The 27,438-nt window shown below is 37.0% G+C and overlaps 2 pseudogenes; one reads left to right on the top strand and one right to left on the bottom strand.

The window, feature by feature from the left end:
• The first annotated feature begins 17,720 nt into the window (after nucleotides 1–17,720).
• LOC101438954 (hydroxymethylglutaryl-CoA synthase, cytoplasmic pseudogene) lies at nucleotides 17,721–19,370 on the top strand (annotated as a pseudogene).
• A 2,969-nt stretch (nucleotides 19,371–22,339) lies between these two features.
• LOC101444517 (52 kDa repressor of the inhibitor of the protein kinase pseudogene) lies at nucleotides 22,340–27,214 on the bottom strand (annotated as a pseudogene).
• Nucleotides 27,215–27,438: the final 224 nt, after the last annotated feature.

Consider the following 27,438-nt stretch of genomic DNA (forward strand, 5'->3'; position numbering starts at 1 on the left):
CAGGAGACCCAGGGATCAAACTGGGACCTCCCTTATAGTAAGTGGATGCCTTGTCACTTGAGCCACATCTGCTTCCCCCTGCTTTAGTCTTGAATTTAGAGATACGGTGCAGCTACATGCTTTTGACAGGAAACCAGACTTAGCTCTATCTGGTTGTCAGGGAGTGTACCTTTTGGGGCCATAAGTGTTTTCTAGTCCTTATCTTATACACAGAGTTACAGAGTTTGGCTTACACTGAGTCACCACAGCATAGCCAGGGGCACTCTAACTAGGTTTCAGCAACCCTCATCCACCCTCCTTACCAAGGAGTCTCCAGGTCCACAGGTATTTTAGTACAACTTAATTTCTCTCTCAACTGAATTGAAAAAACCTCATTTCTGCTCTGCCAACCAATTTATCTCCTTTTCCTACCCCCCATTTTATTACATTTTTAATCAACAAATAGCATGTCATTAACTGGGAGGGTTGGAAGAAAATACAGCAAATGTAAGACACTGGCTATAGTTAGTAGTAATGTTTTGACAATGCTCTTTCATTGTTCTTAAATTATTTCACAACAATGCAAGGTGTTGGTGGTGGGGAGATGTATGGGAGCCCTGTATGATGACATACAGGTTTGTTGCGTAAATTCACAACTTTTACTATGCACTTATTGTTTACGGATGTTCATGTATGAATGATAAACTTCAATGAAAAAAGTAAAAAAAAAAAAAAAGACAGTGTATCTGTATTCTGTGTTCTGTGTTCACTACCCATAAAATTCCAGAGACATTTCTTAGGTTGCAAGGGAAGTGTTCAGGCTTCAGGGTCGCACTTGAAGATTCTCAGGGTAGGGACCTGAGGAGTGGTGTGGGACAATGTGTGTGTGTGATCCCACAAATGTAGTGTGTGGATCTATACTTCATTAAATTGGCTGCATCAATAGCCTTGTTTTTTGGCATGACTCAGGTTAATGTCTTGAAAGAAAATAATAAACTAGCTGCACAGTTAGGTGAGACTTAGAAGCTAGGAATAATTTATTGTCAGTGCTCTTTGTTGGTTTACCAATTAAAAAGGGCTATTTGTTTGTCCTTTCTTAGTTAGGGAACTTGGTGGGATATTGCAGCAGTTTGAAGTTCTTTTATGAATTGCAAAACGATTATGTTCTTTAATCTATTCCTGTGGGTGCAGCACCCTTTGATTGCATTAGATTTGATGGAGGGTTCTTTGATTAGATTGCTTGATAAGATCAATTTAGGGACTATGTCAATGAGGACTGAGCCAGCTTGGGTCTTCACCCTCTTGCTGGGTTTGATATGAATGGCGACACAGAGGAAAAGGAGGTCACCATATTGATTCTGCCATGTGAGAGAGAGGACTACTGGAAAAGAGAAAAACCCTGAGGGCGGACAGAAGTCCAGAGTCTGGAACCTGCAGAGCACAGAGGCACAGAAATAGGCCCCTCACCCCCACCCAGTGGCTGGGCGCACAGATCAGCTCAAGGCTCAGGAGACCAGGCCTGCCATAGGCCTGACAGCTCACAGCTGAACTCAGGAAGAAAGCTGGCAGCTGAGACTGAGAGAGGAGGCTGTAAAGAGACAAGCCCTGGGCCTGGTTACTCAGGCTCAGCTCCAGGAACTGGGCTCTGAGAGACGGTAGATTCTGGAGGGGAAGGCAGAGACCTTGGCAGAGATCCATGACCATCTTCACCATGTGGCAGCTGACTTTGGTGAGAAAGTATCGCTGATGATGCTTTGGTTTTGGCATTTTCACAGCCTTGGAACTGTAAGCTTTTACTTCAAATAAATCCCTTTTATATAAACCAACCCATTTCTGATACTTTGCATCGGCTGCCCTGTGGCAACTAAGACAGATGTACTGAGTAGTATGGCTGTTGTTGAAACCATTTCCTTCCTGCTACAAAGATGCAGTCTTATCATTACCTGTTCCAGAAGAGTTATGCAGAAATTAGGGTGTAATCATATAAAAGTACATGGAAATATTCTAGTAGAAAATTAAAACATATGTCTGATGAAACCAGCAGGAAACATGGCAGTGTTTTATAACAGAAAATTCTTGCAAGTAACTAAAAATGGGTTTTCAAAAATGTAAACAATGTATACATTCTGTTAGAAAATCAATGGCTTACATTTCTTGTTTTCATGTTCAAACAGAGACAGTTTAATATCAGTTTAAGGTACCTTCCTGCTTATGACAAAAAGAGAAGTCATTTTTTTCCCAACTATGTATTTTCAGCCTCCTCTTTTTGGCATGACTCATTAATATTAAAGTTGTCATTGACAAAATAAAAGGCAGTGTAAGGAACAGAACACATTAAAGAAAATGCTGTGTTGAATGCACGATGTGGAATTCTTAAACAGATGAAATAAAGCTGCTCTTTTGCAAAAAGCTATTCTTCATGAAGCTTAGTGCCAGGAAAAGATCAATGTCCTCTATTTTTAGCTCTCTCTGTTTTGTTCCTCTACGGGACAAAGATACTACACAAGTTCTAATAGAGTGAGACAGTAAATCCAATGTATTCATTTTAGTTTTCTTTTGCACCTCTCCTGGTCAATCATATTAAAATGTCCAAATAAAGATGGCTGACTTTCATATGTTTGGAAGGACAGATGACCTTTTTTTTTTTTTTTTTTTTTTAATTTTTTTTTTTATTGACTTTGTAATAATATTACATTAAAAATATATATGTGAGGTCCCATTCAACCCCACCCCCCCACCCCCCTCTCCCCCCCCAACAACACTCGTTCCCATCATCATGACACATCCATTGGATTTGGTAAGTACATCTTTGGGCACCTCTGCACCTCATAGACAATGGTTCACATCATGGCCCATACTCTCCTCCATTCCATCCAGTGGGCCCTGTGAGGATTTACAATGTCCGGTGATTACCTCTGAAACACAGATGACCTTTTTTTATCCACCAATTGGCAATTCTGAGTAATGGAGACCCCAGATGTGGCTAATGACCTTTTCAGAAGAACAGAGGAAAACAATAGAGGAGGCAGTGTGGCTTTTCTACACATTAGCACAGCTAGGTTTTGCAGCGATTATCAAATTTGTTGTGTTCATGAGCCAGTCTTTATATTTTTTGTATTTTTGAGATGATACTTTTTCTCTCATTACCAATTGTAGCTGATTATCTCTGGTATATGGAATGCTATTAATATGTGTGTATTTATTTTTATTTGGCCATTTGTTGAACTCTCCCATTAATCTGATGAAATTTGCAGTTATTCTTTTTCCTGGCTATATAATATCACTTGCAAATAATGATAATTTAGTTTTTTCCTTTCCAATAACATTCTCTCATTTCTGTTCATACTTTATTTTATTAGTCAGTACTTTAAGTACAGTAAGTGAGAGAGTATAATTTCTCCTTTTATTCATGATTATAATGGGAATGTTTCTAGTGTTTCACCATTAAGCATGATGTTGAATTTTTTGTTCAGATACATGTTGTTATGTTGAGAAATTCTTCTTCTCCTTTTATTAGTTCATCACATATTGCAAACATCATACACTGGTTTATTCTTTTCCTTCAGTGCTTTCAGGCCTTTTGGTATTAGTTGGCTTTTTATTCTTGTACTATGTTTTAATTTTTTACTTGAATAGTTTGCCTGGGATATGTATATTTTATTGGCTTAATCAAAGGACCAGATCTTGAATTGTATCAATACTGTGTTTTGGAATTTATTTATTTCTGTTTATGTTTATTAATTCATTTCTGTGTTTATTTCCTCATTTATTTGGGTGCTCTATATATATGCTTAATTTGTTTTTATTCTTGTTTTACGATCAAATCAAAACATTTGAGGTTACATTAGCTTCTGTGTATAAGTTTTATTGCATATCTTAGGTTTTGATTATATAGTATACCCATTGTCTTTATTTTGTGAATAATCTAATTTCTTCTTTCACTCTAGTATTTATGTGGAAAAATAAATATTTTTCCAAATGATTTTTGCTTTTGTTTAAGATTTTATCATTAATTCCTAGATTTTTTTGTTTTGTGTTTAGAGGACTTGGCCAGTTCAGTGTCTGCTTTTTAGAATTTATTGACTTTGTTTTTATGGTTTAGAATATGATTTTAATTGTTTCATTTCCCAAAGCAAATAGATTCTCTGAGAACTTTGAAGTTCAATATTTGTCTAAAAACTCCATCTTATTTTATTTAACCACATCTTTTTCTTCACTTGATCTATTAGAAGCAGAGATAGTTATATAACAATCTCTCATAATTGTGATTTTTTTGAGTTCTAATACTGGTTTAACAGTTCATGCCTTTTATATCTTTATTGTGGATTGTACTTTCATGGATAAACCTTCCTTATTACTTTAATGCCTTTGGTCTTAAATCGATATTATCTGAAATTGATCATTATTTCTTTTGTATTGCTTGCTAGTTTTCCCTTTATTTACTCCAAATTTTATATTTAATTGTTTAAAATTTGTTGTGGGCTAGTTTCTTTTAAATCACCTTATGATTAGGTTATTTTATTTTTTAACATTAATTTTTAAAAAATAGGTGTTTTTTGAGATAGAATTGACATACTTGATAATTCAGGACACCTGAAAAATCATGTGACTTTAATGAGGAGATTTCCTAGGTATCATCCTCTTGCATTTCTAGTTGTTACATGAAACTGTATGGTTTGTAGATTTGAGATTATGTTCTGTGAGGTTAGACAATTCCTGTATTTTTTTATTTATTTAAAAATGTATTAAAACTTTTAAGAGGTGTCATGATTGGGAAATTCATCCGACATTGCAGAGATCCCCATTGTGTAAAATACAGAAGATATTAGGTGCATTGAAAAAGGCAAACGCATCAGTGACACTGGGCAGATGAAAGGAAGGGTTAAGTCTGGGGCATCACTGATATCATGAAGAAGATGAAGACTAAAACAGCTAATGATTGTGGCCAGTATCATCTGCAGCATTCCTGGACAATGTTAATAGATTTTTCACTCACCAAACTCCTAATTATGACTCATATTAAGATGTGGATATCCTTGCTTATTCCAACCTACTGAAAAATGTCTCTCGCCTTTTATTTATTAAGAAAAATTGTGATTTAAGTAATTTTGTCTTTCTCACTATTTCATATGAATCTGGATGAAGCATAAATTGCAAGATGGGTGTTCTCATGCTGGGACTGAAGCATCAGAGTAGGTGGCTATGGCAGAACTGCTGGTAGGTTGCTAATTTCCTAGCGTAAGTTCATTTTCTTTTTCTTCCAACAAACAAAATACTGTGTGTATGTGCATGTGTGAGTGTGCAAGTATGTGAGTATTTGGTGGCTAGCCAAATTAAAGCTAACCTTCTTTACAACTAGCTGAATCTAACTGAGTTGGGACATTGAGAAGTAATCATTAAGTTGTGTGGGACTTTCAAAACATCTTTTGCCTCAGCTAGGAGGTATATCCTTTTTGCCTTTCTCCTCTTCTACTTTCCTGCTGCCCGGAAGGTGTATGTGAAGGATATTGTTCTAGCAGCCATATTTGTCTATGAGGTGGCTTTAAGAATGGAAGTCATGTGTTGAAATAGTAGAGCATAAAGATAGAACATGCTTGGTTTCCTCTGGATAATAGAAAAGCCACTACTAGCCTTAGACGAGATATCCTTGGACTTCTTGACAGAAATAAACGTTTACCATGTTTAATCCTAGCAAGTTTTTCCTATTCCACGTCCTAATCCTAAGAGATATGTTGGGGATTTTCCGATGGCTGTGGGGAACTGAGCACAGGCAAACCAAATTTTGTATTTTGGGAGAGAAAAGGTTTTTAAACATCCAAGGCAGAGAGTAAAAGGGATTGGGTAATATACAGAATAAATCTGAAGGGAAGAGTTAAGACAGAAAATGAGCAAGTCAGAGCTAACAGATATGGAGATAGCTCCAAGAAAGAGCCCTAAGAGTGCAAATAGAGAAGGCTAGTTCAATAACATTAAAAAAAAAATCAATTTTATCGATCATATTAATAAAACATGGAATTCATCCAAAGTGTACAATCAATGGTATTTGTTATAATCACATATTTGTGCATTCATCACTTCAATCATTAGTAGAGCATTTTCATTATTTTGGTAATAATAATAAAAAACACATAAACAAAAAAACAAGAAAATTCCTTACCTCTCAATCTCTGTATGCTTCCCCCACTGTACATAGCTAGTGTTTCTGGCTAGTCAATCCAAAGTGTATAATCAATGACTTTTCATATAATCACAATGTTGTATATTCATCACCTCAAAAATTTTAGAACAATTAAAAAAAAAAGACTCCATACCACTTAGCATTCCTTCCTCATATCTATATAATCACTAATCTCATTTCATCTTTATAAATTGAATTATATTTACATTTCATATAAATGAAATCATACCATATGTGGTACTCTATGTCTAGTCTCCTTCACTTAGTGTAATTTTTTTGTCTGATATTAACATTTTGTAGTATTAACATACCTTTGTTCAGCTTCAAAGAAAAATGGTCTTATATATGCAATTCTACCCATATTCATATTTCATACAATATATTTATATTTCACACAATATATTTAGTTCATAATTGGACAATCATACAGTATTTACCCTTATGTGTCTGGCTTGCTTCACTCAACATAATATCCTCCAGGTTCATCCATGTTGTCACATGTTTCACAACTTCATTTCTTCTTATTGCTGTATAATATTCCATCATGTGTATACTCCACAATTTGTTTATCCATTCATCAGTTAATAGACACCTGGGTTGTTTCCAAGTTTCAGCTATCATGAATAATGTGAATAATTTTAAGATATTTTTGGCTATTTGGGACCCTTACCCTTCCAAATAAATTTGATTTTTGGCTTTTTGATTCCTCAAAAAGGCTATTGGAATTTTTATTGGGATTGCATTGAATCTGTAAATCAGTTTGGGTAGAACTGACATCTTAATATTTAGTGTTTCAATCCATGAACATGGAATGTCCTTCAATTTATTTAAGTCTTCTTCGGTTTCTTTTAGCAATGTTTTGCAGTGTTCTGAATACAGGTCCTTTATGTCCTTGGTTAAGTTAAGTTTATTTCTAAATATTTGATTGTTTTAGTTGCTATTATAAGTGGAATTTTTTTTTCTGATTTCCTCCTGAGATTGCACATCAGTAGTGTATAGAAATGCTATTGATTTTTACATATTAACCATAATCCTGCCACTTTGCTGAACTTGTCTACTAGTTCTAGTAACTGTGTTGTGAATTTTTCAGGATTTTCTAGATATAGGATCATGTCATGAGCAAATAACAAAAGTTTTATTTCTTCCTTTCCTATTTGTGTGCCTTTTATATCTGTGCCTAGCCTAATTGGTCTAGCTAAAACTTCTACAATACTGAATAATAATGGTGACAGTGGGCACCCTTGTTTTGTTCCTGATCTCAGTGGGAAAGCTTTCTGTCTTTCACCATTGAGTACTATGCTAGCTGAAGGTTTTCATATATGCACTTTCCTATATTGAGAAAGTTTCTTTCTATCAAGAAAGAGTGCTGTATTTTGTCACATAACTTTTCTGCATCAATTGAGAGGATTATGTGATTTTTCTTCTTCAATTTATCAATGTGGTTAATTGTTCTATTTGATTTTCTTGTGTTGAATCACCCTGCATACCTGGATAAAACCTACTTGATCATGGTGTATAATTCTTTTAATGTGCTTTTGGATTCTGTTTGCAAATATTTTGTTGAGAATTTTTGCATCTATATGCATTACAGACATTGGTCTGTAATTTTCTTTTTTCATAGTATCTTTATCTGGTTTTGGTATTAGGGTGATGTTGGCTTCATAAAATGAAGCATTCTTTCCTGTTCAATGTTTTTGGAAGAGCTTGAGCAAGATTGGTATTAGTTCATCTTTGAAGGATTGGCAGAATTCACCTGTGAAGCCATCTGGTACCAGGCTTTTCATCTTTGGGAGATTTCTGATGACTGTTTCAATCTCTTCACTTGTGATTGGTTTGTTGAGGTCTTCTATTTCTTCTAAAGTCAGTGTAGGTGGTTCATGTGTTTCTAGGAATTTGTCCATCTCATCTTCATTTTCTAGTTTTTTGGTATACAATTGTTCATAGTATCTTCTTATGATCGCTTTTATTTCTATGGGGTCAGTGAAAATGAACCCCCCCCCCCATTTCTGATTTTATTTGTGTCTTCTTTCTTTTTTCTTCATCAGTCTAACTAAGGATTTGTCAATTTTGTTGATCCTCTCAAAGAACTGACTTTCGGTTTTGTTGATTCCCTCTGTTGCTTTTTTGTTCTTAATTTCATTTATTTCTGCTCTGATTTTTACTATTTCTCTCCTTTGGCTTGGTTTGGGATTAGTTTGCTGTTCTTTTTCTAATTCTTCCAGGTGTGCAGTTAGGTCATCAATTTTAGCTCTTTCTTCTTTTTTAATGTAAGCATTGAGGGCTATAAATTTCCCTCTTGGCATTGCCTTTGCAGTGTCCCATAGGTTTTGATATGTTGTGTTCTCATTTTCACTTGTTCAAGATATTTGCTGAATTCTCTTGCAATTTCTTCTTTGACCCACTGATTGTTTAAGAGTGTGTTGTTTAATCCCCATATATTTATGAATTTTCCTTTTTTCCATTCATTATTGGTTTCCAGCTTTATTCCATTATGATACGAGAAAGTGTTTTGTGTAAATTCAATCTTTTAAAATTTATTTAGACTTGTCTTATGATCCAACATATGGTCTATCTTAGAGAATGATCCATAAGCACTTGAAAAGAATTTATATCCTACTGTTTTGGGGTCTAATGCTCTATAGATGTCTGTTAGGTCTAGTCCATTTAAAACATTATTCAAGCTCTCTGTTTCTTTATTTAGCTTCTGTCCAGATGTTTTATCCAATACTGAGAGTGGTGTATTGATGTCTCCAACTATTACTGTAGAGATATCTATTTCTCCCTTCAGCTTTGCCAGTGTGTACCTCATGTACACACTGAGGTTAGGTACATAAATATTTAGAATATTTATTTCTTCTTGTTGAATTGTCCCTTTCATTAATATATAATGACCTTCTTCATCCCTTAAAACAGTTTTGTATTTAAAATTTATTTTGTCAGATATTAGTGTCACTACTCCAGCTCATTTTTGGTTACTGTTTGCATGAAATACCTTTTTCTAACCTTTCACTTTTAACCTGGATGTATTACTTCTGAGGTGAGTCTCTAGTAGACAACATACAGATAGCTCATATTTTAAAAAATTCATTCTATCAGTTAAAGATCAATTATTTATTTATTTACTCCCCCCTTCCCATTGTTTGTACTCTTTGTCTGCTCTCTGTGTCCATTTACTGAGTGCTCTCTGTGTCTGCTCATCCAGTGTTTAGGAGACACAGGAACCAATCTGGGGACCTCCCATGTTGGAGAAAGGCACTCAATTACTTGAGCTACCTCAGCTCCCTGCTTTTGTTGTGTCTCTCACATTCTTTCCTCTTTATGTCTCCTTTGCTGCATCATCTTTTTGCATCAGCTTGCTGCTCCTGCCCATTGTGCCAGCTTGCTGTCTTGCTTGTTTTCTCCAGCAGGCTGGAAACTGAACCAGGGACTTCCCATGTGGTAGGCAGGAGTTCAATCGCTTGAGCCATACCTGCTTCACAGTTGGAATCTTTTGATTGGGGAATTCAAGTCTTTAACATTCAATGTTATAATGTAAAGACATTACTTACTTCATCCATTTTGACCTTTGGCTTTCTGATGTCATATCATACTATAGTCTATCTTTTTCACCCTTTCTAATAATCTTTGATATTTGATTGAATTTATCCTAAGTTTTTAAAATCACCCAGTTTAAATTATCAAAGTCATGCCAGGGACTCACTAATGGAGTGTGGACTTTCTCCCAGGGTGGGGTAAAGAGACCTATAAAAGCAATTTTTGTCCTTGCAATTTCTACACTGGTCAGCAGATGACACTCGTTGGCACACCTTTCCACAGATGTGTATTTCTCAGTTTTCCTGTTTTCATCTGGCCAGAGCCATGACTCAAAGCAGGCTCTGCTGATTGAATTCACTGAAGAAAAGCCCCTGACTACCCTTCCCTATTCCCTTGACAGGGAGGAAAGAAGTTTGTTCCCCTTTCATTTCAGCTGAAATGAGTAACTCAGTTTGTTGTTTTGGCTTCTTTGTCTCTCTGTTCCTCACTCTCCTGGCAGTTGTGAAGTACTGTCCTGGTCTGCTGATCCACGAAGTAGATCCCTCAGGCAGCTTTTGGCTCTTTTTCTGTTGTTTTTGTGAGAGATCCGAGCATTATCTGCCTAATCCAACACTATCTTCCCACAATCCTCCTCAATAACATTCTTCTGTCTTGAAAATCAGCACTTTTGCAATGCAGGTCAGCTGACCATTTTGATATTTGGTTAATATTATGGTTTCTGAGATAGGAATGGATAATGGGGAGGGACAGTATTCAGATTTTCTTTCAGGTAGAAGGGGGACTTTAATTTATGAGATGGAAACTAGGTTATTCACTGATTGTTTTACTTTTGCCTATCTCAGTGTTTCTCAAACTTTAGTAATACATGAATCCATCTTAAAGGAATGGTTTCTCATTCCATTGAAATGACTTCAAGGACTTTTATGATAATGTTTCTCAAAATGTATAAGCCCAAAACTAGGTTTTAACTTGTAACTCTTATACCTCTTTAAGGCTAAAACAGATTTGTATATTAAATACACACCCCTTTCCATTTGAACCATTGAATTAAATTATTTTAATGTGACTTATGATGTTCTTTTGGTGAAACTAAATTGTTGCTTATAGCATGAATAGGTACTGACTACTGAGTCATAGATTCCAATAATGTCATTACATCTGTATAGTTGTTTTCCATATGATGACATAAGACAATATGTTTTAAAAGTTTCATTATGATAATTTATTCTTCAGTGTTGGGATAAAAATAAAAGATAAAATGGATTTCAGCCTATGCATGAACATTTTCATTTTCAGTCAGTAGGAAAGACTATTAGGAAAGGTGGGAACCCAAGAAATTAAGCTATCAGCCAGGAGAGGAAAGATGTCTGGAACTGTTCTGAGACCCAGAGCGGAGTTTGTGGGATAGGTCAATTGGTAATATTTCTATTTCTTCCTTTTGTCCACATACACAATTAATAGAAACCCTCCATCTCCCATTTTTTGTTTCCAGTGTGAGATTGCTTCCTTCAGTTAAACCATGTGAGTAGGCTATAAAGAAATGACATAGCTGCCCAGAATATTGAAGTTAGCCTGCAGAAGTCATTCAGCATCATATGGTATCAGGAGTGAGGCAGACTATTTTAGAATTGTCACAGTCTTGGTTCATGGAGCATAGTACAAGGAAAGGTAGGATGAAATGTCTTCATTATCTCTAGTTGCCATGATTGTAGCCTGTAGCTGACTCCTATATAATTTAAGATTCCTGTTTGAGAAACTCTGGAACAATTAAATTTGCTTCATAGAACTACAAATTTTTGGAATTTTCTGGATTCAAACATTAGGATTATTCATTCATTCAATCAATTTTGATTTAGTTCCTTCCTATAGACCAGGTATGGCTTCCAAATGTTGGGAATATACCAGGGAACAAGGCAAGGTGCCTTTCCTAGTGGAACTCATAATCTAGATAATAAAGAGAAAAAATATATAATGTGCTTTCAGACAGTGATAAGTGTTATAAAAAAAAATAATACAGGATTAGGAACAGAGAATGATAGCAGTGGTGATGGTTGTAGTTAGGGGAATCTTTGTTTGAGGAGATTCTCGGCCAGTCTTAGTTTTTGGGAAAGGTATGCAAGTTCATCTTTTTCAAGGTTTTCCGTAGTTAGATGGAAAGACCGGAGGGGCTGTATTCGTGCCTGCTCGTATTTAAAATGGGAAGTACCTGAAGTCATTTTCATGGTTTATGGTTCATACCTTCTTCCTGTGTGTCCTTAATTAACAGATGAAAAACTGTAAACATTGGTGACGACTCGATTGCAAATTGTGATAATAACAGTTAATACTGAAACTCGGATTCTAAGTTCACTTGTGTCCTCTTCGGAATCATAATTTCTGTTTTCATTCTTTATTCTCTTTTCTTAGTGGCAGTTTATGAAATGTATATTCTTCTTTCAAGTTAGATTATTTCTTCTTTGATCTTCTTTCTGGACCACATAAAGCGGATGTAATGCAATTAAATGTGCTGAAACTTAGGAGCTCACACATTCCAGTGTACTCCATGAAGAGTGCTTGGTCAGAAAAAAAGCTTTTGATGTTGATAAAGATAGAAAAAATGTTTTTGTCCTAAAGTTAGGAGATGTTTTACTTGTATTCTTTTCAAAAGGTACTCAGAGTTATGTAGTTACTTTCAATTTTCAGAATAATGTCTGCCTGCAACTCAAATATCTTTATGACCTTTTAGGATACTGCCACATAAAATAGATGTTTCTGCAAAATTTCATTTTATAATGGTGATATAACTTATGATATAGGATTTTTATGAATCATGGTTTTGAATTTTTGTACTCTGAAGCATGAGGACATGGATCTAATGTAGCAGGCAGTTCCTATATTTCCCTAGGACTCTCCCTTTAAATCTCAGCCCTGCCTTATCAGTTCTTATGATTACTAGACATCAGTATCTTTTATTATTTTGGAGCTCTTGGTCATCACCAAAACCCTCCCATGGTTATGAATTTCCTATTCCCTGGGATTTCCCATAAATGGACAGGGTCTCCTGTATATTCTCATAATTGTTCTTTTTCTCTGTTAGGGAGAAAGGTGGAAATTGGTAGAGCAGAATGAAAAAAATTTCCTCTATTCTTATATTCATCTATTTTCAAAAAAGTTTTTTAAAGCATGTTGATTGAGGAACAATATAATACTTGGCCATGGAGATAAAATGCGAAGAAGGACTTAAAGTTCATTAATGGAAATGATGTACCTTGATATCAGATCTTTTCATATATATTGGATGGGGGGGTAGATAGGTGAGTGGAATAACAAAGTAGAGTTGGAAATCTGAGTCAAACTTTAGAAGATAATCTTTGCTTCCAGTAATGGTTTCCAGTAATGGTCAAGCAGTTTGTATTATAACTAACCCTCCTGTAGTTAATAGGTATAAATTCTGAACAAAATATGAAATTAATTTTATGAAGGCATGAGAAAACAACCAAATATAAACAGAAACACAGACAAATCATAATTGGAGATTTTAAACAATTGTCTCTCAGTAATGGACAGATCAGCCAGACATAAAATGAGTAATAGAGATATAAAAAACACTGGTAACTAACACGACCCAATTGTTGTAGAACACTACACCCCAAGAGAGCAGAATAAACGTTCTTTTTAAACGCACATGAAACAGTCACCAAGATAAATCATAACATAAGAAATTGAAATCTCACAGAGTATCTTTTCTGACCACAGTGGATTAAATTAAGAATCAATAACAGTAAGATATATGGGAAATTGTTCAATATCTGCAAATTAGATAATACTCTTGTAAATATCCCATAGGTCAAAGAAGGAATCATAAGGCGATTTAGAAAATATTTTCAAATGAATGATTATGAAAGTATTTTGTATCTAGGCAGTGAAAAACTGCCTAGAGGGAAATTTACAGCTTTAAATACGTATATTAGAAAAGAAAGGTTTAAAATCAGTGATATGTTTCTAGCTTATGAAACCACAAGGAGAAAACAAAAACCAAAGTTAGTAGAGGAAGAAAATAATACAGATAAGAACAAAATAAAATTAATGAAATCACAAATCAGTTCTTTGAAAATATTAATAAAATAGATAAACCTCTAGCAGAGCCATCAAGTGAAAAAAAAGAGAGAAAAACAAGTGATCAATATCAGGAATGAAAGAGGAGGATATCACTGCAGATATTTCATACATAAAAAGGATACTAATAAAAATAAAATAACCAATTTGTTTTAGCAGAGCACATCTTGTAGCTTTCTGAGAATGATGCATGGGCAGTAGTTTATTTTTTGAGACCTTACATATTTGAAGATATCTTATTTATTTTCACAATTGATGGTTTGTCTGGTATATTATCCTAAATTGAAGGTAATTTCCCCTCATATTTAAAGCCATTGCTTCATTGTCTTCTAGTGATAGTATTGTTATTGAAAAGTATGATGCTATTCTTTTCCTAAGGCTTTGTATATGATTTATAAAATCAGGATCTGGAAGCTATTGAAGAACTAAAATTACAAAAAGATGCTCCTTGGCACCAAGTGGAACTTTCAATTTGGAGATTCAAATTCTTCAATTCTAGGAAATTATTTTATATTACTTCTTTGACAGTTTTTCTGTACTCTCTGTTTGTAATTCCGAGTAGTCTTTTCATATCTTTCTTTTCCAAATCTTCTGGGAAATTTCCTCAATTTCATCTTCTAGCTTTTTTATTAAAGTTTTAAATTTTATTCTTTTAACAATATTTCAAGAGTGTTTTATTGTTCTCTGAATTTTCTTTTTGAAAAATAGCATCTTTATTTATGACTGCAATGCTTGCTTTTCCCTCTGAGGCTATTCATTATAATGGTTTTCTTCTCCCTCTTGTTTCTCTTGGCTGAGTTCCATTTTAATAAAAACCTGTTTATTTAGGTTTCTGTCTTTCATGTTCAGGCTTTCTTCAAATGGCAAGTGATGCTTGATTTACTATTTGTATTTAACAACTAGACACTAAAAAGATGGCTGGCCTTGTTGATTGGGCAGAGATCTGGTCTATTTGGGGGAAGATACCCAATCTCATTATATTAGGTTTTTTTCTCTTACAAAGCTCTTCAGAAAGGGTAGTCCAATTTACTGACCCCCAGTATTCTAGAAGTTGATAAGGGTAACAAGATCACAGGTTTAATTTATCTAGAATAAATTTCTAATTTCCTAATGATACAAGATAAGAAAAGTTGTCTGACTAAGTGGGGAAGGGATCTGGGAAAATATCTGCTCTCTGTACAGACTTTCAGCCCAGGCCTCTGCTGTTTTCAGTCCCACCTCTCACCCTCTACTCCCTGTAGCAAACAGTGTCTCATATTCCTCATGTCTTCTGGATTCTGGAACATCAACTGACTTACTTCCCATTGGCTTCCCAACTTCCTAACCCCATTTCTTCTGCTTTACTAAGTTAACATCCAACTGTCACATTTACTTTTTATTTTCCAAAATTATAAAATCTCTTGTCTGTTATTATCTTCTCACCTGTTTTTTGTTCTACTATGATTTCAGGTGTTTTAGAGGAGGGAACAGAAGTAAGTAAGGTTATGACCAGGTTTCAGTAAGAACAGATGGTACTATAATGGGCACAGGTAGTGGGGACCTTTTTCTTGACTAAGGATTGTGCAGTTTGCCCGAGCAATTCACTTTCCAGTCAGCACCTGGGCTGAACAGTCCTTTCCTAGTTTACTCATCCAACTCCTGAGAGGCTGTGGGCATTTACCTTCCTTGGACAACACCCCAGAGACTACTTCTAGACTTTTATGGTCCCCCACTTATTTCACCTTTGTATTAACAATCTCCTCTTCTCCCCCTGCTTTCTTACTTTTAGTCTATGGTAACTTCTTGTTCTCTCAGAGGTACTTCTTTATTTTGACTGACTCCTCAAATTCAATTGCCTTGCTCTTTAGCAGTTGAACTAATGGCCCAGTAAACCTGGAACCCAAATTACCAGCAGCTTCAAGATAAATATTCTTTCTAGGTAGATAACCTAATCTTCAAATTCTTCTAAGAGATAACAGGAAATATTTGAATTGAATTGAAGCAAAGAAAGGGAAGAAAAACCATCAGTTAAGCTTCCTTCTTGAAATAGCCTGAATGTTTATATGCTGTCAGGGACCTTTGACAATTTAAAATCCTGCTCTCCATCCTAGTCATTTTTTTGCAATACTCAGCCACTAAGCAATTGTTATTATTATTTTAACCAAAATTCATTTTATTTCGATTGAAATGAACTGGTACAAAATTGATTTTCTTCACCAAAAATAAGTGATTTTTTTTGTATTATTCTTAGATAAACCACAAAATGCTTATTTTTGTAGGCTTTCCAGGTTTTGCTTATACATCAATTTGTGGAAGTAGATATAGTCATGGAAATAGAAGAAAAGAAACAAATAAGTTGTCACCATCCATGGACTCTTGATTCTGTCTTGACCAAGAAACAGAAGTGTTCCACACAAACCTGATGAAAAGCTTGTGAAGGTGTAGGCTCAACAAAGGAATGTAAACAGCAGCAACCAGATGTGGAAAAAGGCATCTGAACTTTAACTGTAACTTCTTCTTTTAGGTTCATTTGATAAAGACAAAATCTACATTGAAATCCTTGCTTGGCACTCTCAGCTTCTCTCACTCTCTGGTAATTCCCTTAACTGTCCAATACAAATTTTAACAGTATACATAAAACTCCTACTAGTTAAAAGTCAGTCTAGAGCTTCATTGTAACATTTTATAAAATGTATTGCTTTCCTTTCATATCTCCTCAAAATTTATTTCTTCAAAGTACTGATAACTGGATTGATAACCTGGCAATTGAATCCACAGTGATGATAAATGTTATATCTAAAATGACTTAACTAAAACAATTCAAGTGTTTTACTAACAGAGATCACACAGAAATGAAATGTGGCACTTTCAGTGCTATCTTCTGAAAGATTAGATGGATCTTCAAAGCATGATAGTTCAAAGAGGAGTCCATTAAATAGGGAGATTGTTAATAACTAATGTATTCAATGGGAGATCTATAGGTAAAACTATTCAGTGATTAAGTGGGCTAAATACACCTTAGAGTTTTTCCTCCAGATAGAAGAGGAAGCCTATTTTAAAAGTCTCTTAGGGTAGAAATGCTATATTTGTTATAAATGTACCATACTCATGGAGGATGTTATTGGTAGGTTAGGATATGGGGATGGGGGAAGGAGTGGGGTGTATGGGAATCCCCTGTATTTTCTACATGACTTTTCTGTAACCTAAAGCTTCTCAGAAAATAAAGTGAAAAAAATACAACATTGGGGGAACATACAGAAGAAATTGTATATGTGAAAGATAAGAAATCTTATAGAGATAAAAAGCACAATGCAAAAAAATTATTTCTGTTTATTTTATTTTATTATTGTTATTTTTTGTTATCTTTGTTTTTGGAGATGATTTGGGTTGCAGAGAGGTTGCAACTGTGGTAAGGGAGGGTCACTGGTCTGGGGTGTCAGTGGTAGGGGAAGTGTGTGTGGGGTGCACATGGGGTGTGCCTCTATGGAGTGTGAGTGTGTTCATGTGGCCATGGTGTATTGTCTCAGTCGGTGGAACTCACATAATAACACATGGATATTGAATTCCCATGCATTCTTCCATAGAGTGTTGAGAATCTTTGGAGTATATGGGCAGTGCCTAGCAAAGGAGGTCGGACCAGTGCACTAGGCTCTTGATATTGATGCATGTACTTATGAACCTTGCTCTTGTGAAATTGAAACTTGGCCTGGTAATATATATTGCCTAAGAGTTACCTCCTGAGGGCCTCCTTCTTGGTCAAATGTGGCCTCTCTCTAAGCCAAACTCAGCATATAAATCCACTGCCTTCCCCTCCCCCACCTATGTAGGGCATGATTCTCAGGGATAAGCCTCTGTGGCACCAGGGATTAATATCAAGTGCCAGAGTGGCTGAGGGGAGGCGCTGCGTAAGGTTCTTAGGCGGCTCGCTCTCTTTCCTCGGCCACGGCCCGGTCAGGTTTGGTGCCTGAAGGAGGAAACAGCGTGACAGACCTGGAGACTGCAGTTCTTTATCCCTCACGCATCTCTTTCACCATGCCTGGGTCACTTATTTTGAATGCAGAAGGCTGCTGGCCAAAAGATGTGGGAATTGTTGCCCTTGAGATCTATTTTCCTTCTCAATATATTGATCAAGCGGAGTTGGAAAAATATGATGGCGTAGATGCTGAAAAATATACCATTGGCTTGGGCCAGGCCAAGATGGGCTTCTGCACAGATAGAGAAGGTATCAACTCTCTTTGCTTGACTGTGGTTCAAAATCTTATGGAGAGAAATAGCCTTTCTAATGGTTGCATTGGGCAACTCGAAGTTGGAACAGAGACAATCATCGACAAATCAAAGTCAGTGAAGACTAATTTGATGCAGCTATTTGAGGAGTCTGGGAACACAGATATAGAAGGAATAGATACAACTAATGCATGCTATGGCGGCACAGCAGCTGTCTTCAATGCTGTTAACTGGATTGAGTCCAGCTCTTGGGATGGACGGTATGCCCTTGTAGTTACAGGAGATATTGCTGTATATGCCATAGGAAATGCTAGGCCAACAGGTGGAGCTGGAGCAGTTGCTCTGCTAATTGGGCCAAACGCTCCCTTAATTTTTGACCGAGGGCTTCGTGGGACACACATGAAGCATACCTATGATTTTACAAGCCTGATAAGCTCTCTGAATATCCTATAGTAGATGGAAAACTCTCCATACAGTGCTACCTCAGTGCATTAGACCGCTGCTATTCTGTCTACCGCAAGAAGATCCATGCCCAGTGGCAGAAAGAGGGAAATGATAAAGATTTTACCTTGAATGATTTTGGCTTCGTGATCTTTCACTCACCATATTTTAAACTGGTTCAGAAATCTCTAGCTCGGATGTTGCTGAATGATTTCCTTACTGACCAGAACAGAGATAAAAATAGTATCTATAATGGCCTGGAAGCCTTTGGGGATGTTAAATTAGAAGATACCTACTTTGATAGAGATGTGGAAAAAGCATGTATGAAGGCTAGTTTTTTAATAAAAAAATAAAGGCATCATTGCTTGTATCAAATCAAAATGGAAATATGTATACATCTTCAGTTTATGGTTCCTTTGCTTCTGTTCTAGCACAGTACTCACCTCAGCAGTTGGCAGGGAAGAGGATTGGAGTGTTTTCTTATGGTTCTGGTTTGGCTGCCACCCTGTACTCCCTTAAAGTTGCACAAGATGCTACACCAGGATCTGCTCTAGATAAAATAACAGCAAGTTTGTGTGATCTTAAATTAAGGCTTGACTCAAGAACCTGTGTGGCACCAGATATCTTTGCTGAACAATGAAGCTCAGAGAGGACACTCATCACTTGGTCAAGTATATTCCCCAGGGTTCAGTAGATTCACTCTTTGAAGGAACATGGTACCTTGTTAGAGTGGATGAAAAGCACAGAAGAACTTATGCTTGGTGCCCCTCTCCAAATGATGACACTGCATGAAGGAGTAGGACTTGTGCATTCAGACACAGCAACTGAGCATATTCCAAGTCCAGCTAAGAAAGTGCCAAGGCTACCTGCAACGGCAGCCGAACCTGAAGCAGCTGTCATTAGCAATGGGGAGCATTAAGATGCTTCTGTGAGGTGTAAAGACTTCAGTATAGGTTGGGGGTGGGTGGTGATATGGGTATGGTTGGGGAAATGGGATGGCTTGGGACAATTTTAAAGGATTACATGTTGCCTAAATTTTTATGTGACTGACATAGAGTCTGGAAAATTATCGTGTTCTTTGGAAAGTCTTTTTTGCTCAGTTTGCTAACATGCTTCCTATTGTGGTTTAGCTAATGCTAAATGTACTTGAATGATGTTAAGGGCTCTGTAAAACTTTATACCTCTCCAGCTATTTGTGTGCATGAAGTTTGATATTTAAATGTGGTTTAAGGAATTGTGTGCTTCTGGCAGAAGAAAACAGAGGTACCAGTCTCCAATTTTAATTTTTTTAAATAAGTAAAAATTTTGTAGTGCTTTGAAAAACAAACAAAATTGCTGAAAGTACCTATGGTTTTTGAAAAAAGTTCCTAGCTTGAGGAATGTGATGTTAAAATGTGATGTGTATAAATCCTGTTTGAAAATGGCAAGACCAAATGTGCTCTTTTTTCTAAAATTTGTAAATCTTGAAGGAGGAGAAAAGAGGATAGTAACATGTTCTAGAAATTGGAATGCTGATTTAAATCCAGCCCAGCAGTAACTCCAAGTTATATAATGAATTCTGTGAGTAGAGTTGCTAGCATTGAATAGTGTTCTGTTATAGAAAACATAGTACATTTGGGAGTTGGGACATAGCTCTAGAACTGCTCCTGAATCAGTTCTAGGTGGCCTTTGATGAACAACATTGAGATATTGTTAGGATTCTGTATGAGAAAGTTTGTTGTCGCATCCTTTTTAGCACCTTACCTTGAAGGAAAATGAAACCTTTTTTCTGGCTGCCTTTTTTTATTTAAAGCAAAAAGGTAGGATAGGGGCAGGGCATTATTTGGTTACTTTTCATGCTTCAGTGTTATAAATTCAACTTGAAGACTGACAACCTTAATTCATGGTGTAAGTGTTCTTTTCTCTTTTTTTTCTTTTTGGTATCTATTCAATGAAAATAAGGTACAACCTAAGTTTTTATATAGTTGGCCTTGCCAAAAAGAATATTACAATTCAGGGTCTGGAAGTAGAACATATAAAGCATTCTGTCAGACTTTCACCTTAAAATAACAAGCAAAAACCCTCACACAGGATGAATAAAACTAGTTAGGCAGGTCTGTAGATTTTTTTGGTGCTGAACTATGACACGAGCCTTATAGATTGTAAAATAGAGGTAGTTGGAACTAATGTTCAGAACTAAACTTTTTAAACTTGTTAAATTCTGTGACGTTTCAGTTATCTAAAATACACTTACACAAATATGAAATGTAATGTTTCGATTACAAGGTAATATGTAATGTAGTGTTTGTAAAATACCCTTGTCTAATATTAACTAGTAGTATTTTGATTTATATAGTCATAATTTGTTAAAATGACTTCATTTTAACATCCACTGATTAATAATGTAAGTTCAGATTTAAAGATTGGTGGAAAAATGGTGCATGTAATACTTTTGCAAGTATTGGGAGTTTTGAAAAAAAAACTTAACTTTTAGATGTCAGGAAATGGGTTTTCTCAAAGTCCATTGCTGGCACAGACCTAGTCATACTGGCACAGAACATTACCTGGACACCTGATTAACAGTGAGGTGAATAACCTTGAAATAAAGTTTTAGAGAAATAATAATAAAAAAACCCAAGTGCCAATGAACAATGCCTTTGGAGAAAGATCTAAACCAGGGATTCTTAACAAGGGATCCATGAGCTTGAATTGAAATTCAAAAATACATTATTCCTGTGGGGACATGTTGGTGAGGGTATGATATATTTATTAAATAATACATAGTATAGTGTGGACTTAGTAAGGGGTCCATGGTTTTCATCTGACTGGCAAAGGGGTCCGTGGAACAAAAAAGGTTAAGAATCCCTGATCTAGACCCAAAGGGGAAAATATTAAATGCAAATGAGTTTTTATTGCTAAGAGATTTCAAAGGGAGTTATGAGGTCATTCCACAGGTTCCATTTATGCGTGTCTCAGGAGGTTCTCACTGTCTGCCACAGTAAACAGTGACTCAAATAGGGGTGCTTCCAGTGAGTCTAGAGACATCTAGTCTCTATAGGCAAGGGCAGACACCCCCAGGATATCAGCATCCTCTTAGTGGGCCTTACCTTGGAATATATGATAACCCATCTCCCCCAAGGTATCAGAGTTAGACTCGTTTGTAATTTTCCTACACATGGTTCTTTTATTCCATTTATTTGAAACTATAATTAGCACTATATCCATTAACTATATATCCCAGAGACTTAAATCTTCTGGCTGGTCATATGCCAGGTGAACCTTGAATTGCAACAGAGTTGCAGCCAATACCTACTCTCCAGTTCATTGGACTCATCCAAGACAACTAACAAAATGATGATGGTGGATCAAGACAAGAAGCAGAGAATATTTTCAACTGCAAGAAAGACAGTTCCATACATATGGCCTTTGAGATCTAAGCCCCCTCTCAAATGGAAGCAGAGTCGGGCATCATCCATCCCCAAATCCTCAAGATAGAGGAATGAACAAACAAAAGGGGGAAATGAAACTATGGACTAAAGTAGACATTATTATTTCAGTAGTGGAAGAATTTGTAATATTGCTATAAAGGCAGTGGTCACCAGAGGTTCTGAGGGAGAGAGAGGGAACAATAGGTGTAACATAGGGCATTTTTGAGACATTGGAATTGTTCTGCATTATATTACAATGATGCATACCAGCCATTATGCATTTTGTCAAAACCTATACAGTTCTGTGGTGAAAAGTATAATATGTAATGTAAGCTATAGATCATGCTTAACTATGTGTTCATCAATTAATGAACTAATTAAAAGTTGTTAACAGGGGAAAGTGTGGGAGGGGGAGGAGGTTTTTTGATGTAGCATTTATGTAATATAAATCTCCTTTAAAAATAAAAATTATTAAAAAATATCTCAGGGATTTTCAGTGGTTTCAATTTCTTGTAGGAAGCTCTGACTTAGTTGTACAGAGTGTGATATATATGTCCACCATTATTTCTAGATCATGTTTTATATCAAAATTTTAATTGAGCAAAGCCAAATTACCCAACCTTTGGTTTTTCAAAGTGTTGCTTGCGTATGCTTTGAGATGCCTTTGTCCATTTTCTTAGCATTCATTCTCAATCTTCATTTGGGAAGAATACCCAAGCCTTCAACAATGCATAAACATTAGGAAAAAGCTTGATGTCAGGAAGATGAAAGGCTTCAATATGGTGGATGGAAGCTCTATATCTTTCCCTCTGTGTTTTCATTTGATTCTCCAACAATGAAATTCAGCTGAGAGTATGTCAGGATTGGGTAAGTCACTTCAGTACATATCAGCATGCTGTTTCTCCCACATATTGAAAATGACAGAAAGCACCAGAGATAAGCATTTAAGAGCTTTGAGGGACTGTTCTGAGAATATATCTTTACGTTCCTGAATAAGGTATTCCACTGTTGGAACACCTAGTGTTTCTTTATAGTAACTCTCAGAGGTTATTTGAGATTCCAGGTTACCTTGCTGAGCCTTACAGAATTTGCCATGGTGTTTCATTTGAATATCAAGTTTGGTTGCCAAATTTATGGTTTTCTCGAACAAAAATCCATGGTAAACTTCAATATTTTCCATCACTTCATTGAGGGAATGCAGCACTGCAGTCAAGCTGCTGGTTGCAAAGAAGACATCAGAGGTTTGTCCCTGGAGATTTTTCCCAAAGGCTCTTCTAAAAGATAGGACCGTCTTAAAAACAGTAATGGTAACAATGAAATAAAAATCTGTTACTGCACTACACAGTACAAATGCTCCGCCAACTATACAGTTATTCCATCTAACATTTGTGTCACTACTTATACCACCTAAACTTAAAGAAAGTGCTTCCAGGAGATCCACTAAAATTTCAAAAGCATCATGCCTGCCTTTCCACTGAGAATGATAAATTTCCTCCAGTTCATCCCCCATTTCTTCACTGCTTTGAAAGAGGACAGAAATTACATTGTCAAGTTCTAAAAAAGTAGCTGTACCTATTGATGTGAGAAAGAAGAAACTTCCTCAATCGTTCCCAATGCAACAGATACTCCCATCACAGGCACTGATTTTGCTAACCACATATTTAAGGCACAGAAAGAGCAGAGTGTGGACAGCTTGGGGATATTTCTCTAGAAGCAACAACTTTCATTTTGGAAGAAAAATCCATTGGACAAAATGCAAGCTTGTCTACGACAGTACTCCATGTTTAGTCCCCACTTCTCAGTTATTATAGAGTAAAATTTCACAGTCAAAATTTCTGCATCAGCTTCATAAGGCAGGAAGCCCACAAATTTCTCTCTCAGACTCTGAGATTCATTGACAAACCGTACCAACACGGGCAGGTGTTCTTCTCCTGCTCTGTCCATCACATCATCGGTGATAATGGAAAAGAAGTGTGTCTCTCACTTCCCTGAGGGTTTCTTCCAGAATGCAGCTCTCTCATGTCTCTAGCACCTGTTTCTGCTGTGTTTTTGAACAGAACAACGTGTTAACAGCTGTTGTCTCAAAGCGCTTTCTCAGAATCTCTTCACCAGAATTTTTTGGCACTCCAGCAGGGCTTGAAAGTTATCAGGAGTAAAGAGACCTTTGGGGAGTTCATCATCCTCATGTCCATCCAGAGGCATGTTTTGTTTTCCCATAAGAGTCAAAATTTCAAATAAAGATTTTAGATATTTGTTTTCCTTCTCTTCAGAGGTTAAAGGTAAAATTCCTTCATTCTATTCTTCAGCCCCTTTTTCTGCATTGGGGTCTGAGTACTGCTGTTGTTTGTTTCTTTATGTTTTTGTTCCTGTTCAGAAGTTTCATCAATGTTTCTCTGTTTAAGTGTCCTGATTTCATCTTCACTCAATTGTTTTATTCATTTTCTGTGTTTAATATGTGGATTGTTCAAATGACTGGTAAGATCAAATATTGTTGGTATAGTATTATCTGAAAGAACTGTTCTAGAAGGACTAGTTTTATAGATTATAAAGGTCTCAAAGTGTTTTGCACGTACCCAATAATGTTTATTTAGCTGATCAGGTATTTTATCTTCTAAGTCTGCTCTCTGGCAATTTTCCACCCACTTCTGGCATCTGTCCAGGTCTGGTGGGACCATGACGAAGGCCAGATCTGACTGTACGCTCTTCCACGTGCAATGGGGCGTAGTGCAGGAATTGGGTATCTCTAGCTGGCCAGTCAGCCCAGCCTTCCCCTCTCCACCTCCTCAGGGCAGCCTGCCCTCAGGGCCTGGGAAAAGGAGCCAGGTCCAGTGGCTAGGCAGGGCCTATGCCCTGGGCTATTTTCATTTTATTTTATTATTTTGTTTTTTATTTATCTATTTTTTTGAGGTACCGGGGCTGGGGATTGAACATGGGACCTTGTATGTGGGAAACCCACGCTCAATCATTGAGCAACATTGGCTCCCCTGTGGTGGATTTTTGGAGGCACAGGGAACCAAACTCAGGACTTCCCAAGTGGGAAGCAGGCACTTGACTGCTTGAGCCACATCTGCTGCTCTATTATTATTACTTTTTAAAGATTTATTTTATTTATTCCACCCCCTTCATTGTTTGTGCTCTCTGTCTGCTCTCTGTGTCTGTTCATTGTGTGCTCCTCTTTTTTTTTAGGGGGCATCAGGAACTGAACCTGAGGGAGGTGCATAATGGCTTGAGCCACCTCTGCTTCTATGTGTTGTGTCTTTCATTGTGATCCTCTATGTATCTCTTCATTATGTCATCTCATTGCATCAGCTTGCTGTCTTGCTCTTCTTTAGAAGGCATGGGAGGGAAGTGGACTTGGCCCAATGGATAGGGTGTCCGTCTTCCACATGGGAGGTCTGTGGTTCAAACCCCGGACCTCCTTGACCCATGTGGAGCTGGCTCACGCGCAGTGATGATATGTGCAAGGAGTACCGTGCCACACGGGGGTGCCCCCCTGCGTAGGGGAGCCCCATGTGCAAGGAGTGTGCCCTGTAGGGAAAGTCGCCCAGTGTGAAAGAAAGTTCACCCTGCCCAGGAATGGCACCGCACACGGAGAGCTGACGCTGCAAGATGACACAACAGAAGAGACACAGATTCCTGTGCTGCTGACAACAACAGAAGTGGACAAAGAAGAACATGCAGCAAAATGGACACAGAGAACAGACAACTGCGGGGGAGGAAGGGGAGAGAAATAAATAAAATAAATCTTAACAAAAAAAAAGAAGGCATGGGAACTGAACCTAGGACCTCCCAAGTGCTAGGCAGGTGCCCAAGTGCTTGAGCCACATGTGCTCTCCTGCTCAATTATATTTTTTAAGATTTATTTATTTATTTTTAATTTATCTCCCCTTCCCCCTCACCCCAGTTGTCTGCTCTTTGTGTCCATTTTTTGTGTGTCCTGTGACGGCTTCTATCCTTATCAGAGGCACCGGGAATCTGTGTTTCTTTTTGTTGCGTCATCTTGTGTCAGCCCTCCATGTGTGCCGCACCATTCCTGGGCAGGCTGAACTTTCTTTTGCACTGGGCAGCTCTCCTTACGGGGCGCACTCCTTGCGCTTGGGGCTCCCCTATGCGGGGACACCCCTGTGTGGCATGGCACTCCTTGCGCGCATCAGCACTGTGCATGGGCCAGCTCCACACGGGTTAAGGAGGCCCAGGGTTTGAACTGTGGACCTCCCATGTGGTAGGCAGATGCCCTATCCATTGGGCCAAGTCTGCTTCCCATTATTATTTTTTTAATATATATATTTTATTAATAAAGTTGCGAGATTGCAAAATGTGCAGAATTTCCATATATCACCCCTCCACCAACACCCTTCATGTAGTGGAATATTTGTTATAGATTATGAAAGAACATCATCAGATTATTACCACTAACTATGGTCCACAGTGTACACACGTTTAAAATGATAATCTTGGACCAGGCTCTAGAGATGCAGAAGTGAACAGGAAATATTTCCTTTCCTTAAAGAACTGTTGTTTTTATTTTGAGAGAGAGAAAATAAACACCTAAACTATATATATATATATATATAAAGCAGATATAAGCACAAAGTCAGATTTCAAAGATGGAAGTCCTTAAAGTTAGATTGTGGGTCATAGTTTCTTGGGGGTAGCAGAAACAGACCAAAGAAAAAGAATAGCAGCATATTCACCCAGGGAAATCCAGCTGAAATCACAGATGATGAAATCCTATTTGAACACATCAAATAATGTCTACATTTTTAAAAAACCATATTTCTAACCCTTCTTGCTGAGGATAAGAGCAAAGATTAAATCTTTTTACTATAATAAATCAATTGCTAGTAAAATGTGAAATGAAGAACCGAAAAGTTCTTCCAGATAGCATATAAATGTCTTTGCAGGGAAGTGCTGTCTATTAAATCATCTGTCAGGTAGGGTAGGTAATTCTCCTTTCTAAGTTGATTTTGTGGCTGAACCTTCATTATATTTTGAAGGTGGTATTAAGTAAGACAAATAAAAGCCAAGTTTGGAGAAGAATAGTGTCTTGGTTTGCCACAGGGCTGTTGATCCAAAGCACCAGAAATAGGTTAGCTTTTATAATGGGCATTTTATTTAGGGTAAAAGCTTACATTTCTGAGATAATGAAATGTCCAAATCAAAGCACCGTCAGAGATGCTTTCCCACCAAAATCAGCTACTGGTGATCCTGCAGTTCTGCTATGTGGTGAAGATGGTGGCCAATTTCCGCCAAGGTCTTTGCCTTCTGCTCCAGAATCTACTGTCGCCAGGTCCTCAGTTGTGGGCAACCAGGTATAGTGCTTGACTCTTTCCAGGCCTCCTCTCTCAGTCTCAGCTATGCTGCTGTGGGTTATCATACATATTGCTCATCTCTTCAGTCTTGAGCTGCTCTGTGGGCCCAGCCTCTTGGTGGCTTCATGTTTAAGCTTTGGCTGCTAGTGATCCTGGAGTCCTTTCTCACGTGGTAGGATCAAAAATGGCAGCTTCCTTTTTCTATGTGTCTACCTCTGTGTTGCATTCATATAAAGCTCCAGTAAGAGGGTGGAGACCTAACTTGAGTCACACCTCACTGATGTACATC

The sequence above is a fragment of the Dasypus novemcinctus genome, chromosome 3 (assembly GCF_030445035.2).
Source record: "Dasypus novemcinctus isolate mDasNov1 chromosome 3, mDasNov1.1.hap2, whole genome shotgun sequence".
Classification (NCBI taxonomy): Eukaryota; Metazoa; Chordata; class Mammalia; order Cingulata; family Dasypodidae; genus Dasypus; species Dasypus novemcinctus.